This window comes from Rattus rattus, chromosome 3 (assembly GCF_011064425.1).
Source record: "Rattus rattus isolate New Zealand chromosome 3, Rrattus_CSIRO_v1, whole genome shotgun sequence".
In the NCBI taxonomy this organism is placed as follows: Eukaryota; Metazoa; Chordata; class Mammalia; order Rodentia; family Muridae; genus Rattus; species Rattus rattus.
In genome coordinates, this window is record NC_046156.1 from 140,211,376 (window position 1) to 140,235,521 (window position 24,146).

The following is a 24,146-nucleotide window of genomic DNA, read 5'->3' on the forward strand; positions in this document are numbered from 1 at the left end:
AAGTCAATTCTTCACAGAGTAAGAAAATTCATTTGGAATAATAAAAAACCTAGAATAGTGAAAATTATTATCAACAATAAAAGAATTCCTGGAGGAATCATTATGCCTAACCTCCAGCTGTATTACAGAGCAATAGTGATAAAACTGTTTGGTATTGATACAGAGACTGGCAGTTAGACCATTTAGAATTGAAGATTCAGAAATGAACACACACACCTATGGTCACCTGGTCTTTGACAAAGGAGCTAAAACCATCCAGTGGAAAAAGCAAACCATTCCAAACAAATGGTGCTGCTACAACTAGTGGGCACCATGTAGAAGAATTAAATAGATCCATTTTTTGTATTTTTATTGGAAATTTTTTATTTACATTTCAAATGTTATTCCCTTTCCTGGGTTCACAGCCATAAGCCCTCTATCCTAACCCCCTCCTTTCTTCTACAAGGATGTTCCCCCTCCCCAACCACATCCTCTTCCTACCCCTCTGACATTTTCCTGAACCGGGGGGGTCCAGCCTTGGAAGGACCAAGGGCTTCTTCTCCCATTGGTGACCAACAAGGCCATCCTCTGCCACATATGCTGCTGGAGCCATGGGTCTGTCCATGTATAGCCTATGGATAGTGGTTTAGTCCCTGGGAGCTCTGGTTGGTTGGTATTTTTGTTCTTATGGGGTTGCAAGCACCTTCATCTCTTACAATCCATTCTCTAATTCCTCCAACAGGATCCCATTCTCAGTTCAATGCTTTGCTGCTACCATTTGCCTCTGTATTTGGAATGCTCTGACTGAGCCTTTCAGGAGACAGCTATATCAAGCTCCTATCAGCATGTACTTTTTGACTTCATCAATATTATCTAGTTTTGCTGGAGAATATATATATATATATATATATATATATATATATATATATATATATATATATATATATAGCTCTGAATGACCATTCCTTCAGTCTCTGCTCCAAGCTTTGTCTCCATATACCCTCCTATGAAGATCACCTTGTACAAAGCTCAAGTCGAAGTGGATCAAGGACCTCCACATAAAACCAGATACACTGAAACTAATAGAAGAGAAAGTGGGTAAGAGCCTTAAACACATGGGCACAGGGGAAATTTTCCTGAACAGAACACCAATGGCTCATTCTCTAAGATCAAGAATTGACAAATGGAACCTCATAAAATCACAAAGCTTCTATAAGGAAAGGACACTATCAATAGGACAAAATAGCAACCAACAGATTGGGAAAAGATCTTTACCAATCCTATATCTGATAGAGGGCTAATATCCAAGATATTCAAAGAACTCAACAAGTTAGAATCCAGAGAATAAAATAACCCCTTTAAAAAGTGGGCTACGGAACTAAACAAAGAATTCTCAACTGAGGAATATTGAATGGTTGAGATGCATCTAAAGAAATGTTCAACATCCTTTGTCATCAGGGAAATTCAAATCAAAACAACTCTGAGTTTCCATCTCACACCGAAAGGCTCCAAGTGAATCTTAACTACCAGGTGAGACATGAGAACAGAGTCTGGTGCAAATGCAAGAGGTTTATTTTCTGGTGAGTAGGGGTCTACCTTCAATCAGTCACTCTTGGCGAATGACTAGAACCTGACCCCAAATAACTATAACAAGCAGTTTTTATACTTTTTAGGGGTATAGGCTACATCAGCAAGGTTACAGTTTAAACTTATTGGCTAAGCATATTGACCTTGTAATCCATTGGCTAGCAAGCATATGACATGCATTTGAACTTTATATGGGGCCAGAGGGTCAGGTGACTATCAGTCAGTACATTCTGTGGTTTTTCAAGAATGTCCCTGCTCCTCCCAAGAACTGTAGGTGGAGAATGAAACTTGGCCTAGCCTTAACCAGAGGCAGGAATTTGGTACTTGGACTAATCTTGACCTGAGGTGGTGGGTAGAAAGCTGGCAAAAGCCCTTAGGGTCCTTCACAGGAACTCTATAACCTACCTACTTTCTAGCAGGTCGAGCTTCTTAATAGCTCTTAAACTTCAGTAAGAACTAGGGTCCTTCAACGCTAGTCAGAATGGCTAAGATCAAAAACTCAGGTGACACAGGTGACTCAGGGATTACATACTTGTATAAACAACCTGGAAACCAGTCTGGTGGTTCCTCAAAAAACTGAACACAGTACTATCTGATGACCAATCTATACCACTCCTGGGCATGTACACAAAAGATGCCCCAATATATAACAAGGACACATGTTTCCTATGTTCATAGAAGCCTTATTTATAATAGCCAGAAGCTGGCAAAAACCTAGATGTCCTTCAACAAAGGAATAGATACAGAAAATGTGATACATTTACACAATGGAGTACTTCTCAGCTATTAAAAACAATGACTTCATAAAATTCTTAGACGAATTGATGGAACTAGAAAATTTCATTCTGAGTGAGGTAACCCAATCACAAAAGAACACACATGGTATATACTCTCTGATAAGTGGATATTAGATCAGAATACCCATGATAAAATTTACAGACCACATGAAGCTCAAGAAAAAGGAATGCCAAAGTGTGAATGCTTCAGTACTTCTTATAATGGGGAACAAAATACTCACTGGAGAAAATATGGAGACAAATCGTGGAGCAGAGTCTGAAGGAAAGGCCATCCAGAGACTGCCCCACCTGAGGGACCCATCTCATATATAGATACAAAACCCAGAAACTATTGGGAATGCCAAGAAGTGCATGCCGACAGGATCCTGATATAGCTGTATCCTAAGAGGCTCTGTCAGAGCCTTACAAATACAGAGGCAAATGCTAACTGCAAACCATTGAACTGAAAATGGGTCCCCATTGGAGCAGTTAGAGTAAGGATTGAAGGAACTGGGGCTTGCAGCCCCATAAGAAGAACAATAATATCAATCAACCAGGCCCCCAGAGCTCCCACTTCGGGACCTATCTGCATATGTAGCAGAGGATGGCCTTGTTGGACATCAGTGGGAGGACAGGTCCTTGGTCCTGTCAAGGCTTGATGCCCCAGTGTTGGGAAATGTCAGGGCAGGGAGGTGGGAGTGAGTAGGTGTGTGGGTGAAGGAACACCCTCATAGATGCAGGGGGAGTGTATATGGCATAGCAAGGTTCTGGAAAGGAAATTGGAGAAAAGGGTAACATTTGAAATGTAAATAAAAAGTATCCAATAAAAGGAAAAAGAGGCAAAAAATGCCAATATTGTATAGAATAAGCCAATGAATCTATCAAATTTTATATGTCTATGCATTAGGACACATATATACAATTCAATAACCACTAAAATAGTTAAAAGATCCTACATGACCAGGAAACATTTTTATGAGTAGTCAAAGTTCTTACACACTCATATGACCTAACAATACAAAAAAATCAAATTAGTCTTTGAAGGAATATATGGATTTGTATAAATTAACAAACAATCATTGGTTTGTACATTTCCTTCTGACTCCTTGCCTTGAAAATATGGTATTGGTGGAGACATCTATATCAGAGAATTCATCACTGCTGCACTGATCACAGGCATCATTTCTTCACTTGACAGATAGACCTTGTTTGATGTCCAGACTTAAAGGGATGACTTTTTTTGCTCTGTATTAGGTACTAAGTGTATAAATCCTAAAGATTTCAAAATTTTCTTATATTCAAAAAAAGCTATAAAACCTTGTTATATTATGGGGGTCAAGCACACCTACAACCATTTTATTAAAAGTAAATTTTGAGAACTAGACATTTGTATTTCAATGTCAATGCATCTTAGAAAACCAGAATATGGGAGCAGAAAGTTCAGTGGTCCCACTCCCTAAAGCTTTAATAAGTTTTTTGTTCTATTTCCAGCTAAGAATTCAGCCGTTTGTTTTCAAACCAGGGCTTCCTTTCAGTACAGGACAGTTGTACAATAAGAAATACATGTAGCCTATGTTTTCCATTCATTCCCTGCATTCTAAATCAGAATTTTTATTTTTATTTTGAACAATCAACAATGCCCTTGTTTTTCCCTCACAGATTACAATTCAGCATGTATAAGCATCTTGTTACATGAGTCAGAATAGAGAAAGCCCTTGATCTGAGGAAGCAGCTAAGCAAACATCAATTGGTATCCAAAAACTAGCCATCTGACATCTTAAAATAAACTAAATGGCTGCACTCTGGTTCATCTTAATTCAAGCATTTCATGAGCCAGCAGTGGTGAAAGGTGCAGATGCAAACAATCACAGAATTCAGAAGCTCCTAGTCTTGATGCACACCCTTCACAGCACAAAGCCAATTATGGGAGCCAAAGTTTCTAATAAAATTAAAATGTCACGTGGCTATATTGTTTTCTTTTTTCTTTAGGAACTTTATTAGTAGCCAGTTAGCTCAGCTTTTAAAGTTTAAGACAGGCATTTCAAATTTCTTTCTGAGAAAACATCAGATCCTTCTGGGGGCATAGTGATCTAGAGGTAGAAACAGTGTTTTATGCGTTGGCTATTCCTGGTTCTCCAGAGGTGCAATTAAGTCAGAGGACAGGTTCCGGAGATGACTAGAAATCCAAGTCAGAAAACCAACTTAGTAGAGAATAGGTAAAGAAGAGTAAAGCCATATTCATCATGGACAAGGGAAATGACAGGGGGTCACCCATTGAGAACTTCAGACACCTTATGGAGATAAGTAGTCACACTGCATCCTCATGATTTACACATCTAAAAAATCTTTTCATCATAGGGATGCTTTTCCTTATTTATGTATACATATTACATGTAGGTGTCTAGTGTCCATGCAGGTCAGAAGGGGGTGCTGGGTTCCCTGAAACTGAAGAAACAGATGAACCACAGGTGAACGACATAGATGCTTGAAAACTAGCCTTGCTCTTACACAAAAGCAATTAGTGCTCTTAAATACAATTAAATATAGCCTCACTATATCCGTACTTAAGACTAGTACCTTCTATATTTGAATTTTTAAAGTAAACGATGAGCCAAACATATTTGTTCTAAGCCTGTTAAAAAACAGGAAATACTAAATAGTACAGAAAGTACAAAATATTGTAAGAATTAATTTCAAGTGTCTATTTGTCATGATTACGACATATATAGTAACACAAATGTGTTAAAAGAGGTTTCAGTTTCTTTTGTGCAAATTATATGGACGTTAGGGTAGAAGGAAGGAGGATAAAGATATACAGCGATTGGTCATCTTTCTGTTTTTAATAATCAATAATATAGGCAACACCCATACCATTCTAGGGTGATAGCAATGGAGCCCATTCCAGGCTCTTAGGAAAATGGCTCTCTTCCCAGAGTGGAATAGGCACAAAGCTAGTATCTTGTCTGAAGTGTAAACCACAATCAGCCCTGACTATACTCTACTTTAGGATATTGTTACCCATCTGAGAAGTTTTCACAGGCTGTTAAGTGGGCCTAAGCTCTCCAGACTCAGAGACAATGCACTGATGTCCAATCCTAAGTAGAAACAACTCATGCTGCAAAAGGTTTTCTATTTTGGTTCATTTGTTTTGTTTTGTTTTTCTTGTTTTTATTTTGTGTTTAAAAGGGAGAGCACAGGCTTACAGGCAATATGTTAATGTTACAATTGCAGTTAACAGTGACCAAAAAAATCATAAGATATTAGGAATCTCTTCTTTGGTCAGTCTTAGTAACACAGCCCCTTTTCCATTGTACACACAATAATCTTAGTCAGACTCTGAATGGCACTCATTTTGGATTATAGTCTTGTAACTTGTATTGCGCAAAAGATATTTGAAATAAAGAGTTTTGACATACATGTATACTTTGTTCCATCTATATTATGCCACTGATAACAGTCTCATATTTATCATTGGTATTTATGAATATTTTCAAAAAGGAATCAAATCAACAGCAATGAACCTAATAAAAAGATTTTTAAGATGTCTATTTCTCAGAAGTATTTTGATGAACATAAACTATGTTAATAAGATTTTACATGATTACAATTAACATCATTTTACTTTGCTACCCTTTGTGGTATTTAAGGTTAAGATTAGTAAAAGATATTCTAAACAAAGTAATAAGATGGCCACCTATACATCTAATTGAAATTTCAGATAAAAATTGCCCTTGATAGAACTTAAACACTTTTCATTCAATGGCACCTGACAGACCATTTGCAGTGACCATTTACAGTGTTTCCTCTTCCTTTGCCCATAACTGTGTCTAGCACGCTCCTTTACTGTATCTTCTTAATGACATCACATGTGGCAATCATTCTAACAAATGGATAAGCTATGGTAAATGTTTCCGTCAACACAGCGGTTCTTGTAAACTGCCACCACTACAATGGAATTCTAGGTCTAATGACGGGACCTAAACAGAAACTGAATTCTGGAAAAAAACTACATAGCCCATTCTAGTTCCAGTTACCATTGCTTCCTATGTTAGGTCAACAGAATCATTTTTTTTTTTTTTCTAAAACCATTTGATAAGAAACACTGAAATTTGAAATTCTTTATGATGGTTTTCTTTTGTCCAACTGCTCTTTCGTAACATAGATATAATTAAAAAACATTCCCAGGGCTAGATATAAGGCTTAGTTTTGAAGAGCATTGACTGCTTAGAGTGGACCCTTCTGCAAGCCCCATAGCCCACATGGTTTCTCACAACGATCTGTAACTTCAGTTTCAGAGAAACTAATATCCTTTTCTGGCTTCTGGGAAACCAGGTAGAGATGTCATGTTAATAGATATATTAATGGACAACCATTTGCCTTTCTCCTCCTCCTCTCTCTCTTCTCTCCCTCTCTGTGTGGTAAGGTGTGTAAAGGCGACACACTCATATTGGAAACCCATCACTTTTCTATTGTCCCAAGTATCAGAGCTAATTGAATGAGGGTTATAGGAGAATGATGAACTAGGATCCTGGAAGAGAGGCAGAGACAAAGCCACAGCAGTGCCAGTGTTCTATGTGTGTACAGGGTGATTATTGAACTTTAGAAGATGGTGATAAAACTGTATTTCATTTGATTAAAGGTTAAAAGGTACACTGGTTTCATGAATTTATTCTTTCTAATCACAGGACATGTTGTCCAGTAGCGGACGTAGAATTTGCAGGAATTGATCTCAGCTTTATCTATTGTCATTCATAAAGCTCTGTCTATGTAAGATTTATAACTCATGCCCTGTTCTGTCACATCTTTATTTCAAATGTTCTTTGTTCTTTATAAGATATTTAATATGTGCATTGCTTTCATAGGAAGAGAAACAAGCAGGAAACAAATTCAGACTACAGAAGCTTTACCCAAGCACAGCTTCCTAATGCAGCTGTGGAGTTCATCTGACCCCAAGAGGGAATTCTAATAATGTTATCATTTGATTCCCATTTCAGGCACTTTGCATTTTTATGTATGCTAAAGAATTCAGCCAGTCTCCCAACTGGCATAAGCAATAGAGCACTTCCCTTAGAACACAGGTGTACAAGCAAACAAATTCTTTCTGAACTTGAAACTGATCCTTCGATGCAGCAGATTTCTCAGCAGTGTGCTGAACTGTGGAGAAGAGACAGACGAGCCCATCTGTCAGGTAGAGGAAACAGATGTTGATCACCTGTTCTCACCTTAAAGTAGACAGGAATCGGGCGGACATGTTACACTGACTAGTCTTTTTCTCCGCTCTATCTCAAAGTCAGCAAGCTAGCAGCGAATCATTAAAGTCTGTTAGGGTTAAAAACACAGCAAACTGCTGGGAAGCTCTTTTCGATGAAGACAACCCCATGTTAGGTAGCTGTGTTGGGGGACATGGTGCTGTAGCTAGATCTGCTTTCCCACTGTGTGTGTGTGTGTGTGTGTGTGTGTGTGTGTGTGTCTGAGAGTTATCTCTTTGGGAGACAGAGGTCAGAGTTCAACATCTGAATGCCTTCCCTAGTCACCCAGTCACTTCTATGGATTATTTTTTGAGACAGCAACTTTCGCTCACCAAAATTGTCATGCGTGGCTGGAGTGAGATGCCTGGAATCAGCCTTCTCACGCCCTGAGTACTAGAGTTACATTTCACATTGCCATACTGACTTTTGCAAAGATGCTGGAGATCCGTACTCATTCCTTCCCTTGTGTTTTGTGCAAGCACTAGGCTCAAGAACCATTCCTTCAGCTTCTGTAGATCTCTTTTAAAAGCACAGTAAGACTATATTTTAGCAAATTACTGTGAAAAGTTAAGCATACCAAAATCAGCTCCTGAATTTCTTAGTGCATCTTTGAAAAATATGATTTTAAAATAGAAAATAAAACAAGCAAACAAAGAATATAGGAGAGAAGAGACCTCTGTGATCGTGTCTATGTATGTTGTAGGTGCTTGTTTGCTAGGTTTTCCACTTGTTTTGTGACACAAACTAAATCCTCATGTTCAGACATTAAATTATTAAAAGACTTAAACACAGATTTCTTTTCAGTGTCAAAATATGAAACAGTTTTGAGTAGTAGCAAACTGAGGAACACAAGTTATTTTATCTTGATTACATTTTTTTTAATATCAAGGCCATATAACCTGAGCTCTTTGTAAGAGAAGCTTTGTCTGTTTAACAGTGGATCTTAAAAGACGAAGCCTGCGAGATGGCCCGGCAGTAAGCTGGCTTGCTGCCACACCTCGCAACGTAAGTTCATTCCCTAAACCCACATGGTAGATGTGATTCTTGAAAGTTTTCCTCTGTCTGACTCTCTACATATGTACCACGGTGCATGCCTTTGCATGCATGCCTGAATGCACAAGTACTTGTACACACACACATGCGCACGCACACACACACACACAACCACTGACTAATTAACTAAATCAAAAAATACATAAGATGAAAAAATACCTGCATTAAAGAATCAGTCACGTTGGTGAGGAGATGACACATCACCCATTGTCAACCAATGGTCAGAAACACTGAGATGTCACTAGAATCAATGTGGCTATCTTGTTTGCTTCTCAGACATTGATAGTTCTGAGTGGAACTCACAAAGCGCAGCATTTCAGCTTGTATATTTTGCAAACTACTCTCTTGTTCCTGACTGGGCTTCCTTTCTTATTCATTTCTTTTTTCTTCATTTTTTTCGAGATTACTATATAATATAATGCATGACATAATACAAAGCAATACAACCACTACAGTTCTCCCTTCCTTTCCCCACTTCATACTTACATTGTCCTCTACTCTTCCTTAAAACCATGGCCTGTTCTTTAACTAATTGTTATCGTATATCCTTAATATAACCTGCTCAGTCCTCATGGACTGTTATGAGACTCCAGGACAACTTGTCATTCTTTAAGACTGAGGAAAGTCTCCATGGGGCTTGGTGGTGATAAATTTAAAGCTCTCAAAGACTTAGTCACCATTTTCCTATAATTGTCAACTAAATGCTGCACACGTAACACCCTGAATGAAATTAGGCTTCTGTTAGTCCTGAATGGCAGGCTTGAAAACTGAATAACAATATTTTGCTTAAAATACAGATGAATTAAGTTTTATGTTTACAATTACCAAAAACTTCTTTATCATTTCAAAGCCTCTTTTTCTGCTCAAGCATTTTACCTTCCTTTTTTATTGCCAGAATACAGTGAAACACTGCCAACTATTTAACTTAACCCCACAATAAATAGCCAAAATGCCATAGTTAATTTCCTTTTTGTCTGTATTGATAGGAATCTATTTTTTTAACTCAACTTGACGTGGAGATAACAAATGCGAAAGTAGATTCTTAGTTAAACAGTATTGCAAATAGCAATTGTCTCTTCTACTGGCGTTGAATATTGTAGTAGATTCAGCTGCATTTGAAAACCTGTCAGCTTTATTTTGTCCTAGCTCTCAGGATTCTCTGCTTCTTGACCAGTGTTATATAAAGTTCCTCTGGGAAGATAATGTGCATGATTGCAGACTTGCCTTGTTAAAACCCATGGCTTCTTATGCAGTCATGTTTCCTCCTATGAATTATGCATGAAAGGGGATCTCATTACATTTCATTTTCTTTACAGCAGCACGGTCTCTTCTAGACAAACTCGGGTTCCCATCAACCGGCTCCCCTCACCCTGCAGTGTGGTGCCTTTGTAGCATTTTAGACAAAATGGGTGTGTTTAACTTGTCACTTCATACCTGCTATAAATTATTCACTGGAGCTTTGCACAGATTTGTGAGATAAACCGCCTAGTTTCGGAGAAACTTCACAGCTGCGCGTGAGAATCTGACAGAGACCTCGGAGGCCTTTCTCCAGCAGAGGAGAAAATGGCCATCACTCTGAGATGCAGCCTCATTTTCATGCTTTAAAAACCCTTGTCTCTTTCTAACAGAAATTAACTATCAGTATTTGCCACTAGTGTGCCTGGGTGTGTTTGTATTTTTCTTAGAATTAAAGGTCAAAGAACAAAGCCTACATTTTTTTTTTTAATTTTTGTTTTGGTTCTGTGGGTTTTTCTCTTTCAAATGAAGCCATTGGTCTTCCATACCTGACAAGATGAATTAGATGCAGAGAGAAGATCACAGAATTTAATCAGCACAGTCATTCAGTGCTTGTGGTCAGAGACAATCACTCAAAGAAGCATATGGAAAAGTAGGTTAGTAAGCCTGCATGGGTTTTAAAGCAAACTCATCATAAGGATTCCTGAGCCTGCCTCTAATCTCCAATCCCAGTGCTGCCTTTCAAGAAAATGTGATTAGAAATCTGGTTAATTGTATATGTGTTAATCCAGAGCATTTAGTAAAATGAAGTTATTTATTGAAGGAGGAAAATAGAATAGTCAGAGAAATGACCTCCGAAGGAATAAAAAGCAATATACAACAATATAATTAAGCAATTGGGTTCATAATCTTCATATCATGTTATTTATATCATTTAAATCACTGAAGATCAGGCGGACAAATAAGCATAATTTTCTATGAATGTAGCATACACTGGGGTTTGCTTTGAGACAAAACGAATATTTGTTCATGTTTCCTGGGCTCTCATAAGAAAGTATCCCTGGTAACAAAAGGAAAAGAAATGTCATATCTCAACTGGCATATGTCCTTCATAAGAATTGACATATTCTGACAATGAAACCTGAGGAAGTTCGTTGTTCTGAGGAGTGCCAGTGAAGCTCATGCTTCTCATGATAGGTTCTTTAAATACATTCCCTCTGTGTAGAGCTTTGTGATAGGTAAGTTTATTATAAAAGATCATCTTGAAAGACTCTCTATTCATCTATTCCAATCTCTTGTTAACACATACATTAAGGGAACTCTAAAAATGTTATATCCATTTATTCATATGAGATACATTTATAAAGCTATGTAATATGTATGTATGGCAAGTGCACCTATAGGATATGAACTATAAATGTGTTGGCAAGTGAGGGCGATATGATTTATGACAAGTTCAGGAAAATATCAAAGTATTTTGCCCACTTATCATTATTAATTATAAAGTTCTGTGAAATTATTTTTTCCCAGTTTCTTCCAAGTACGTCTCTGACTCCATCAAACCTTCAAGGATATCATTGAATCCTCATATATAGCATGACTTTTCCATGTTGAAAGAAACATTTGTCAAAACTATTGTGTGCTTTTTTAACAAATACAGAATGTATTCTGTACTTTACTACTGCTTTTCTGCATACCGGTCACATTGCTGTGACCCAAACAGAAATCTAATGCATCAAATCATCTATTTTCAATACAAATATGAAGAAAAGATTTGGCATTTTCAGTTCATTGGACTGTAGTTTGATGGCTCACCATTCAGCAAAGTTAAGTGGGTATCATCTGAAAAAATGCTATTTTATTATTGACTATATAAACAGACAACCTGTTCTTATAGATTCACAGAAAATATGACTATAGCTAAGTATCAATATACATGGCAAGAATGGGGGGATCAATGTTTGGTTTTATTTTTTATTATTTAGTTTTGTTATGTTTTATAGTTTCTTAACAACATCAGTAATTGGTTGGAACAGAATATTATTTGACCCAGATTAATTTCAAAAAAATTTTATTCAATCAAATGATCTAAAAAGGGCAAAAGACAAGGATGTTGCTCTGTATTCTTTCAATTAGGAGGTAGCACAAAACGTTTAATGTCAAATACTCTTTGTAGTCTACACTGAAATTTCTGTGAATTATTCTTACACTTGACCATTTTGAGTGTCATTAATAAAATCAGGATGACCTGGTTGAAATAAAATCCTTTATTTCATTCTGTCCTGTAAATGTGCACACAAAACAGATACAACATTTTTCAGAGAATAGGTGCCAAAGCCTACTAATATGAAGCATGGATAATTGACAGTCATGTGGCCTTATTTCACTTGTCTGCTATGGCACACCAAACTTCTTCCAACTTTGAAATATAATTTGAAAGCTTACCTTTGGCAAAGTGGTTGTCATTTTTAAAAATGCTATTTTATTACTGGCTACATAAGCAGACGACTTGTTTTCAGTGGCGCTGTCACATGTTATACATTCACAGATATGTGACTACAGCTAAATACCAATACAGGGAGGGTGGGAGGAAAGTGGTGAGCAGGAAGGTAAGTTTGCAGAGATCCAAATGTCTTTAGCCTTTGCACCATCACACTTTCATTTCCTGACAGGAAGAAACCAGTAATATATTTAGCTCTGAGAGACAGATGGACACTTAGTTGTATTAAATTGTGGAAAGATCGTTTTACATCAGAACACTGACATGGATGAGTCAAAGAGGAACAGGCTTTTCACATCTGCCAGTTATCTAAACATTACTAAAAGAAAAGCTCCTCATATCACTCCAATGATGTTAATCTCAAGAATATGTTAATTATGAGTATTTATCAGCAAGGAAGTCTTCTTCTATATGCCTTTTAATACTGGTCTCCTGCTTAGATTTTATTTATGTCTACCTAGTCTGGCTTCATAAATAGACAAAATCAAGACTTTTGTGATTAGAGGAGAAAATAGATAAAAAAGCAGCAGTCTACTTACCATTTTAGCTTGAAGTAGAACTGACTAGTTAAATAAATGATCTACTAATTATGAAGTACTGTAGAAGAGGGATAAGGCCAGCAAGAAGTCCATAATGCTTCTACTCTGTGCTTTGTTTCGGTAAAATATGAGGTGCTAGTCCTCTTATCTTGATTAATTCCAAAATTCCCATTTCACTTATTCCTGTGTCTCACCCTCTTTTCTAATCACATTGACATCTGAACGTTTTTGTCTCTGCCAAGTGAATTATTTGCAACGACAATATTAATATATCTGAGCAGAATCAAATCATACTGCTTTCAGGAAAAAGAAAAGATATACACACATCCAGGGCAAGATCACATTAGATCAAGAAAGAACCACGCATATGTGAGATGAGAAAAGCCACTAGATTTAAATATGCCTGAAATGACTTGGAGTCACCACAGAAGAAATACCATGAGTTTAGCTATGTTCTTTAAACATAGCAAAAAAAAATTCTGATCATATTAATTTTATATATATATAACAAAATCTAACTTAAATCATAATTATGAAGAAATATGGATTATTTAACAGTCAGTCAACTGAAACCTAAAGGAAATTTTAAAAGAAATTTCCAAAGTTATAGGTTATGTCTAACTGAAGAATTATCAAGTAAAATGAGAAACTTGCAGCTTGCCAATTCTAAAGATCTACAAAAGACTAAGCCAAATGAAATTGCCTTTAGTTATACAAGAGGACTTTTATTGAATGTCAGGAAAGATTCCTCCTTTCTCTGAGTACTAACAGACCATCATAGTTGAAATAATGTCTTGAGAATAATTCTGCCATGAATATATGATTTCTGGATTGTGTTATTAAAATCCAGATTTATATTTTGTCCAGAACTTTTGAGTTTTCTTTTTATTGTATTCTTGATACACTAACTAATATACTTGTTAAAATGGATATTTATGCACACACAGATCTCCAACGAAACATAGTTTAAAATTTGTTATTGACTGTATTGTACCTGTATTCAGTAAGAATAGATAAGTACAAGAAGCTTGAATAATCTTACCTTGTCACGTTTCAACACAAGAAGGGGCTTCACAGTCTTCCTGATGCCCTAACTGTTGTTTATAATATATAGATACCATTACTGGCCCCATAATAGCCTCTAAGAGAATAAAATTGAGGTTAAAAAGTGTAATGAAATACTAATGAACTGTCCTGAAAACAGACTGTATATTTTTATTCCATCCATATGGAATTGAGGACAAAAGTGGTTTTCACATTAAGCCACTATCAATACTATTCTTAGTTTTAGAATAATTGTGAAAATCATTCATGCTCAAATTATGTACACTGCACTTAAAATGAATGCTACACCAAATATTTTAGAAAACAAATGTGATTGTATCAATTTTTACTTTATCTCTGTTTTAATGAGAAAAGAATAAAACCTATTAAAAACTTATGATTTACAAAGCCTTCTGAGTATTACTGCATTTCATGTAGATGAACTGTTGGAAAAAGCTTTTAAAAAAAAAACAGTGCCTACTTTGTGTTCCACTTCATAAAATAAAAGAAAGAGTAATCTCTTGTAAATATCATGGACTTATGGAGCTATAGTTCTGCAGTCCTGATTAACTCTATTTAAATATTTAGATATGTCACCTGTTTGAGTTGTCATTTGCCTTTGTTGTAAATGAAACTGTTCAATTAGAACAACCTTAGATTCTTTGTCAATTACAAAACTTGCATGAGCTCCATAATTGGAACCCGCGGCTTTACATTTAAGTCTCAAGCTTTGTAATGACATATCTACTTTTTTTTCCAGTTATCTCCAAAGGAAAACGTAAGATAAATCATTACCTTTCTTTTTTCAGAACACTCTGAATCACCAGTAAATGTTGTTGTTATCAGCCTCAGTAGATAAGAAGCTACAAAGTCAGTCTGAGCAGACATGGAATGAGAAGGGCAATCCAATTGCTGTTCAATCTGCCCTATCCTTTCCTTAATCTTACTACCTGAAGTTTCTCTTCATTCAAAATTATTTTGAATAAATATCAACAATACATAAGCAGTTGTAACTACTGCAATCATATATCAGAAGTCTACAGTACATCGACCTTGTCTTATGAGAATATAATATATTCATAATATATTTCAATTAAATATATGTACATATTCATATATATTCCAATTAAATTCTTAAATAGTCCCTTGTAAAGATGGTGACCTAGCATGTGTGGCATAGAAATAGATACAAGAAAAGATACAAAATGTATGTGGAAAGTTCCAAAGGCCAGTTTCATGAGTTTCAATGCTACACTTATGTGCTAAATGTTTATTAGTCACTATGTTTAAAAATAAAATGTCTGCAAATTTATATGAAATATTATATCAGAACCAAAAATATGATGAAAATATATAAATATTTTAAGAAAGTTTCAATATCCAGTAAAAAGTATATGTGTCTACTCCTGTGAAAATAAAATAATTTGTGCCAATGTTTTTGTCAATTTTGTGAAAAATATATTGAAACCACAAAACAAGTATATCACATGTGCATTTTTCCAATTTAGTCATAATCTTCACCTTATTTAAAAAGCCATAATGATTCAAATAATCAATCAAATGAAATGGGAATATATGTTAACATTTGGCATAATGGTGCTAAGAATCATCAAAAGAACTCTTTGACAACATCCTACTCACATCTCACTCAGTAGTGACTGCATTGACATTGAAAGTTGGCTTTTGTATTTGATATAAAATATGTATCTTTTTACCTAAAGTTTACTTCACATGTGGGTGTCTCTGTGAGTGCCATCATGGACAGAGAAGAATATTAAAAATGTGAGTTAGTATTATCAAAATAAATTCTAAAACTCCTTAAGACCTGGGGTGTGTTAATAAAATTAAATTTAAGCATTAGTGGCTTAAAACTGATAGCTTTATTTCTTCACTTTCCATTTCTCCCTATTTAGAGTAATTAGTTTGCCAGAGATTGGGCCAAAGTAAGTTTTCGTCAAGTCATGACAGAGCTTTTAGGATTATGGACACTGTCCTTGACCAATATGTTGCTCTTCAATATTACTACAACAAACTATTTGACATTATTGGCTTATCAAAAAATTGATTTATCCTGGTTCATGGTTTTAGAGATTTCATTGTATTACACTTACCCATGATTGTTGGCAGAGTCAGTTTGTCATGGTAAGAGCATGCTGAGGACAATCAACATTCAAACTACAGCATTTCACAAATGTCACCGAAAGGCTCATGTCCATCTTACAATACACAAGACTGTCATCCCATCCTTGAGAGTCTAGTAGGTTTTTTCTTATTAAAGCATTGATCAAAATTCCAAATCTTTTCCATGTCTTAAAAACAAAACAAAATGCAATAATAACAACAACAAAAACAGAAACAAAAATAAAAAGCAATATACTCCACTATTAGCCTTCAATCTATGTTGCTTTCTTATAAGAAAAATGAATGAGTATGTTCTCATACCAAAAGGAAATAGGAAAGTAGAGAAGAGGAAATCACCTATTAAAGTGGCCACATGTACTGCAATGAGCAAAGCCATGGGGGTAATGGTATGCCAAGTCCTGGGAGATTATCCCAGAGTGTCCCTGATGCTGAAGTTAAACACTAAGCTTAAAGATTTATTATTGGTCTTTCTGGGTTTTAGTCTTAATTTCCTCTGGGCTGGCATTGCACACTGTATTCAGTTTCTTGGACACTGAATATACATCTTAATTTTTTCTGTCTGGGATCTCTGTAGTACCCTTGTCTTCAAACGTAACTCAGCATTTGTCCTTTGAGTGCTGACTGCAATAAACCTCTTGCATTTGCATCAAACTCTGTTCTTGTGTCTCACGTAGGGGTGTCACCCAGTAGTTAAGACTCACTTTGAGTCTTACACTTGAAAGAAAGTAACACTACATGACTCCTATCCGGTCAAATAGAAAAGGTATCCCTGCCATTAGCAGTTGGCTTCTTTAAGTCAGAGTTAACATAGTTCATTTGCTCGTTTTCTAACCAAGCTGTAACGTGGCCATAACTTTTTATATCCCCTATCCCAATTCACTATAAATATGGCAAAACACAGGCTAATAGTCTTGCCATAAACCTGCGTACTTCGCTGCCTTGATAGTTCCTCTGTCACCTGAGCTAGTTGACCACTTGTAAGACTGTTCTCCAAAACAAGTATAAGGGTATGGACAGAATGCAGCCAGCTGCTTTGTCATGGTATAGCAAAGTGGCCTCCAGTACATGTCTGCCCAAAACCTCATTTGTTGCACCTCACTAAGATTGTAGTCTATCATGTCTGGATAGTTCCTCCTGATCTCAGCTCAAAGGGAGACTCCAGTTTGTTAGTGTGGCTTCCTTTATCTGTCTGATCTGGGGAGTCTGACACCCAATGTTTTACATGAGGAATGTCACGTAGTCCTTGGTAAATGTAAATGATTAACTTCCTCTTTCCCAAAAGAACCTACTCAGCAAGAACCTGGGATTCCCGGAGTTCCCATCCATACAAATGAAGCATTCAGATTCCTTTAAGCTCTAGCCAATGATTTTACATTCACCCTAAAACTCCTCCCACTCTCTTAGGTTCATATATAGCCATTGGTCACATGGATAAAGTATACGCACACTTTATTCAAGGTTTTATTAAAGGTCATCAAAGAGAGCTCTTTCATTAAGTATCATTTAAAAGAGCTTTAACACTAAAATTCTAGAAGGCTTTCTCTCCCCCACCCATGTATTCTCCCCCACCTCTGTACTCTCTCCCACCCCTGTATACTCCTCTGGACTCACTCCTGGTTGGACCAGAAACCTGAAAACCCTACCAGTTCCAGATTCCATTTCAACCTTCCGGCCTGGTGTAAAGTGGTATCTGGACACCCCGAGAAGAGAAATGAAGGATGTGGATGCACAACTTGTCCCCAACATGCATGCCACCACCATCGGCATCAATTTAACTGAGCTGCCACCAGAATCATCCCTCAGATGCTTATTATAAAGTTCGAGGTCTTTCCTCAAGATTTCTCTAAACAGATCTAAAATCTTCTTCGAAACCAACTATGAAAGGTTTTTGTTTGTTTGCTTGCTTGCTTGCTTGCTTGCTTTGTTTTGTTTTATTATAATTATAACAGTGATACTCACAACTTGAACCCCAGCACTGAGAAGAAAGAGAGTGGCAAAGGTGTCCAGCGTCTTAGAAACACTGAATGTCTATCAATGTGAAAGGTATAGTCTGATGGAATCTGTGCAAAAGGTATGTTTTCTGTTTATTTGATTTTATTTGTTTTGCTTTTTTATTTAAAAGAAAGAAAATGAATTTCAAGACAATGGGCAGTGTGCTAGTTAGGTTTGTTGCTTGGATATAGACTATAGTCATCTGGAGGAAGGAGCCACAAATGAGAACAGCTTCCTTCAGATTGGCCTGTAGACCAGCAAGTGGGACATTTTCTTTATTTATGGTTCATATGGGAGGATTGAAACCATTGTGGACCTTGCTATACTAGGCTCTGTCCAGTGTGAAACAAAAGCAAATAGAAAGCTAGCAATGATGGCACATGCCTTTAATCCCGGCACTCAAGAGATAGAAGGTAAGTATACTCAAGGTTAGCATAGCCAAGGGTTCCATGACATTCATGACTACCTAGTGAGACCTTGTCTCAAGACAATCAATTAAGCACATAACAACAATAACAAAAGGTAAGCAGAAGAAGCCATGGAGATTAAGTAGTTTTCATTCTTGGTTCTGCTACAGTTCCTAAGTCCATGCTCCTGCTTTACTTGATTTTGATCGGGGTCCCTCAGTGCAGAACCATGATTAGGATCTATGTATATATTTCAAATAGATCCTTTCAACCTAAAGTTGCTGTTGGTTGTCTATATCTCAATGATGGGAAATGAAACTGAACAGTGAGAAGGATACTCACTAAGCAGGTTCCTTATCGTATATAGGCTGTGTGCCTCCTTTATGCTCTTTTGATAAGACATTAAAATGGACCTCAACCATCTGCTGCTGATTCCTGTCTCTTTGCTTTATATTTTTATTTATGTTTATGTTTGTGTCTTTCTATATAGTTAAATCTGTTTGGGTGTCCTTTGAGGCCAGATGATCATCTCCTGGATCTGGAGTTACAGGTGTTTATAAGCTGCCATGTGAGTACTGAGAAGAAAATGTAAGTACTTGGGAAGAGAAGGAAGAGCTCTTAACCAGAGAACCATCAATCTATCCCCAATTCCTCTATTTGTTAAAACATTATTTTATTTTAAACATATTATATTATTTTATACAATTTGAATTGTTTCTTAATTGTATACTTTAGTGCTAATGATGTTAAGAAGGATATTAAAAAAGCACAGTTGTTTTATATACTTAATATACAATTTAGATTTGCTTTTTTAATGTGACTTTTCTTTATAATTTAGCAATTATATATATATATATATATATATATATATATATATATATATATATATATATATATATACACATCACAAAAGGAATGCAAAAGAGGCTATTCCAGGACAACTTCCAAAAGGCAGTTACAATTTCTCCATACAGTGAATCATAACAATAGCCCATTTCTGGTGTGAGTTTCTATTTTAGTTATCATTCAATTTCTATTTTTAAAAATATCCTACAACCATCAACATATAAAAAGCTATGGCTCAGAGCTTGATAAGTTCTAGTCTATGGTCAATTGATTACACTGATGCACATAATGGGGAAGTGAAGGTTAAATGAAAATATTTCAACTCATGAGCTGCAAAGAGAGAAAGAGTCTGTTAACCTCCCATTATCTTCTTTGAGGAAAGTCCCCATCACAAAAGCCTTTGACTATGTTTATCTTTGAACAGTAGCATCATCTCTTAATAAAGTTTCTCTGAGGATCAAGTGCTCCCTGTCAACTTGACATAAGGTAGAAGCATTTGAAAAGCAAGACTCTCAGCTGAGAAAATGTGTCTAAAAGATTGAAATTAGTGCCTGATGTAAGACTGCCCAGAACATTATGGAAAATACCATTCCAGGGATGATGGACCCGCTCCTATAAACTAGAAAGCATCAATTTTTCTTGGCTTCTACATCAATTCCTTCTTTCAGTTTCCTGCTTGACTTCGTCACCTGGTTTGTCTGAATAATGTGTAGTCACAAGCTACCCAGCCTCTGTATTCCTGAAATAGCAACTCCTGAAACTTAATTATTTACGAATAAATGTGTAGGCCATAAGCTTTGGTTCATTCCTCAAATAGCTTATAACTTATATAATCTGTTTATTCTATTTTATATCTATCACATGGTCGGTTATCTCTCCTCAGTTTCGTGTGTCTGACTTCCTCAGAGTTCAGAATGAATCTTCTGCATGCCTGACTCTATTTCAGCATCGTCTCTCCTTGCAGTTGTCCTACATTCTATTTCCTATCTCAGCTAATAGGCCATCAGCTTTTTATTGTCAGGTGATGCTTCCACACAGAATGTAAGAGATCACTCTACATCTCCTCCTTTAATTATAACACAAATGAACTATATGCAATAAGAAAAGTTATGAAAACTATCAGAAAAGAATTTCACAATGTCCAGTCCATATACATTTGGGAAATTTGGAGAAAGTACTCTACTATCTATCTTATGTTAGTGAGTTCTGTATATAAATCATTTCTATCAAAACTTGCATCTGTGAACCTAAGAATATCTACTTACACTTTAGAAAGAAAATTTTATCAAATTCTAAGCTATTTAAGCTTAATTGTGAGACTATAATTACCTAATCTTCAACTCCTTCAGAGACCAGAGTACACAGTAAGTACAGACAAGCAGCTTTCAAAGGTATAGAGGTCTCTTTTCCAGTATGTTGAAGTTGACCCTCAATCAGTCCCTCATGGCAAGTGACTAGAAGGCATCCCCGAATGGCTATAAGAAGCAGTTTTATACTTTTAGGGGTACAGGTTACATCAGTAAGGTTACAGTTTAAACTTATTGGCTAAGCATAATGACTAGCAAGCATATGACATGAATTCGAACTCTATCTGGGACCAGAGGGTCAGGCGACTATTAGTCAGTACATTCTGCAGTTTTTCAACAATGTTCCTGCTCCTCCGGAGAACTGTGGGTAGAGAATGGGACTAGGCCTAGCCTTGACCGGAGGTGGGAAGCTGGAACCTGGCCTAGCCTTGCCCTGGCAGGGTGGGTATAAGGCTGGTGAAAGCCCCTCAGGTCCTTTGTGACTGTGGCAACTAACTCTGCCCTGTTGGAGTCTTGATCTAGATGCTGCCAAAGCTGGTTCTGGGCTGGAGTTGCTGTGTGTCCTTCTGTGGTAGGCGAGACTCATATCCTCAGGAAACCAGCTGGGAGCTGAGCCCATCTGCCCCAGCTCTGGAAAGGATGTCACCTGTGGGGTATTTTTTGAGGCTATGGGTCTCTGATTGCTCTTTCTTAAAGGGATATAAGCTCCAGTCTGGCTAGGAAACCGTTCAGCTCTGGGAAATGTGTATTTCCCACCTTTTCATCCCTGGCTATCTTGCCTGGCTTTCTAAGCTTTCCTGGGCCTATGTTAGAAAAACATGGCCCCTCTTAGGTTGCTGTTTGTAGCCACAGCTGTTCTTCCAGTCCTTTTTGTTCCCGAAACAATGACTCTGAAGTTTAATTATTTATGAATAAAAGCCTAGGCCATAAGCTTTGGCTCATTCCTAAAGTAGCCTGTAACACTTGTTCTATTCTATGTCTGTTACATGGTTGGTTACCTCTCCTCAGTTTCATGTGTTGCACTTCCTCAGAGTTCAAGGCAGATCTGCCCTTTGCCTGACTCTCTCCCAGAATCCTCTCTCTACTGGATGTTCCATCTTCTATTTCCTGCTTTAGCTAAAAAGCTATCATCTTTTTATTGATGGGTGATGTTTTCACACAGTACATAAGAGATTATTTTTACATAATAAAAAACAAATTTTAATATGAAATAAAATATTTTCTCCTTTAATTTTATCTTGTTCTGGTGTTTTATCGCAGAAATAGAAAAGCTAATAAGACATCAAGCCATAATCACAGGGGGCTTTGGGAAACATTGAACAAGGAACTTCAGCAGAGAAAGTCATAAATATTGAACTTACAGATATGAATGGGCATAGAAAGGATTTCAAAACTCTTCACTAGGACTTATTGCTCTCCAGTACTTGGAGTGTGCATATTATTCCAATTAGCATTCAGATCTACTTCTTTTATTGAACTGTTAGTACTTTATATTTATTACTTACTATTATGTGTTGATAAAATAAAGTAGGAAAGCTGCTATAAAAAATTTCTTGGATTTTCTAGAAAAAATCCTAAAAGAGATATGTAGGCTCTCCTAGCAGCTCTATAGGTAGCTGCTAGAAAAATTCTACAAGCTGTGATAATTCTCCAAGCAATTCTTAGTATTTCTGACCAAGGTTAGAAATCCTCTTAGGAAAAATGTCAAAAGAACTATGAAAATTCTAAAAGAGCTCTGTCTGTGGATTTTCTGACCCAAATCAGAAATCCTGTTAGAAAAAAAATTCTAAAAGAGCTGTGTTCACCTTACAGAAATCTCTAGACAGCTCAGTTCTTGCTAGAAAAAAATTCTAAAAGCCAGAATGCTATTGTTCTCTGCTAGCTCATTTCATGTAGACCAAAAGTCCCATCTTTTATTTACATATCAATTTGGTCATTTACTCCAGGTTCCCTCTTGTCCATCCCATGAATCAGCATTTCATGAATTTAGACCCTTTATTCTTAGAAGACAACAAGCATATTTTTTAACATTGCAACAGAATTCAGACATCTGCCTCCCTTGGGTAAGCAAAGACGAAAGTAGGTGGAACCCTATCTTGAAATTATCATTCCTACCACACCTGGGCCTGGACCTACACTCCCTCTGTCCCAGGCTAACCTTGACCTAAGCAATCTGCCCGCCTCTGTAAACAAAAACAAAAAACTTAGCTGGGAAGAGTGTGTCTTGCATTCATTCCATCATCACTCCCTAAATATCTTTATCTTCTTCCTTAATATATTTCTGAGAAGCTGGCTCCTAGTGCAGTTTCCTCTGTTCCTTTAGATCTATGAAGCTTCTTATAAAATTCATGTCATATCCTTATATTTTGCATGTTTGAGAAATTACAAATTCTTGAACTCATGTTTTCAGAGTTCTTTCCCAAAGCCTTAAGAGGCTGTCCTGAAGGAACATTTTGATAAGACATAGACACACCCTTGCCTCTTGGACTAATTCTGCTTCTAATTATCATAGAGTCATTAACCTTGGCAGGAAGAATATTTCCTGAAGGAGAATCATGAAGTATATATATTTTACACAGCAAACCTCATGTCCACAGCATATTGACATTTGTGTAAGTACATGCCTTGTTGGTTCTGTTCCAGGGATAGGAACTATGTGATACTATCTCTTCCATGGCCAGGCTGGACTAGACACACAAATCAGAAATCCTAACATAACTACTTCAAGATGGGAGAAATAGACGGGAAAATCCCTGGAAGCAAACAGGCCAGCTAACTTGATATATACAATAGTGGACTAATAAGACCCTCTGTTTTAACCAGGCTAGAGGACAAGACCTGACACTTGAGGTTGTTCTGTGGCTTCAATATGGGAGACATACTCAGACACTTGAACATATTAGACATACTCATGCTCACACTTAGAAAAGAATTTGTTAATTGTGATTTTTTGGTGGTGCTGGTGGGGGCAAACTGAAGGAACCTAGGGGCTTTCACCAGCCTTACACGCACTGCCTCAGGTCAAGACTAGGCCAAGTACCAGCTTCCTGCCTCAGGTCAAGGCTAGGCCAAGTTCCATTCTCTACCCACAGTTCTATGGAGAAGCAGGAACATTCTTAAAAAAACCACAGAATATACTGACTGATGGTCACCTGGTCCTGTGGTAAAATATAGAGTTTGAATGCATGTCATATGCTTGCCAGCTAATAGATTCAAAGGTCAAAATGCTTATCCAATATGTTTAAACTGTAACCTTGCTGATGTAATCTGTACCCCTAAAAAGTATAAAAACTGCTTATAATAGCCAATGGGTCACCTTCTAGTGACTTACCATGAGGGGCTGATTGAGGGTCAAGTTGATGCACTGGAAAAATAAAACTCTTACATTTGCATCGAACTCTGTTCTTGTATCTCACTTGGGGGGTCTCCAGGTAGTTAAGACTCAACATACTAGACACATGCATGCTCACACTTAGCAATTTATTAATT

The 24,146-nt window shown here is 36.8% G+C and overlaps 1 pseudogene; it reads right to left on the minus strand.

Annotated features, from left to right (window-relative positions):
• Positions 1 to 22,397: 22,397 nt before the first annotated feature.
• Positions 22,398 to 22,464, minus strand: LOC116897468 (annotated as a pseudogene).
• Positions 22,465 to 24,146: the final 1,682 nt, after the last annotated feature.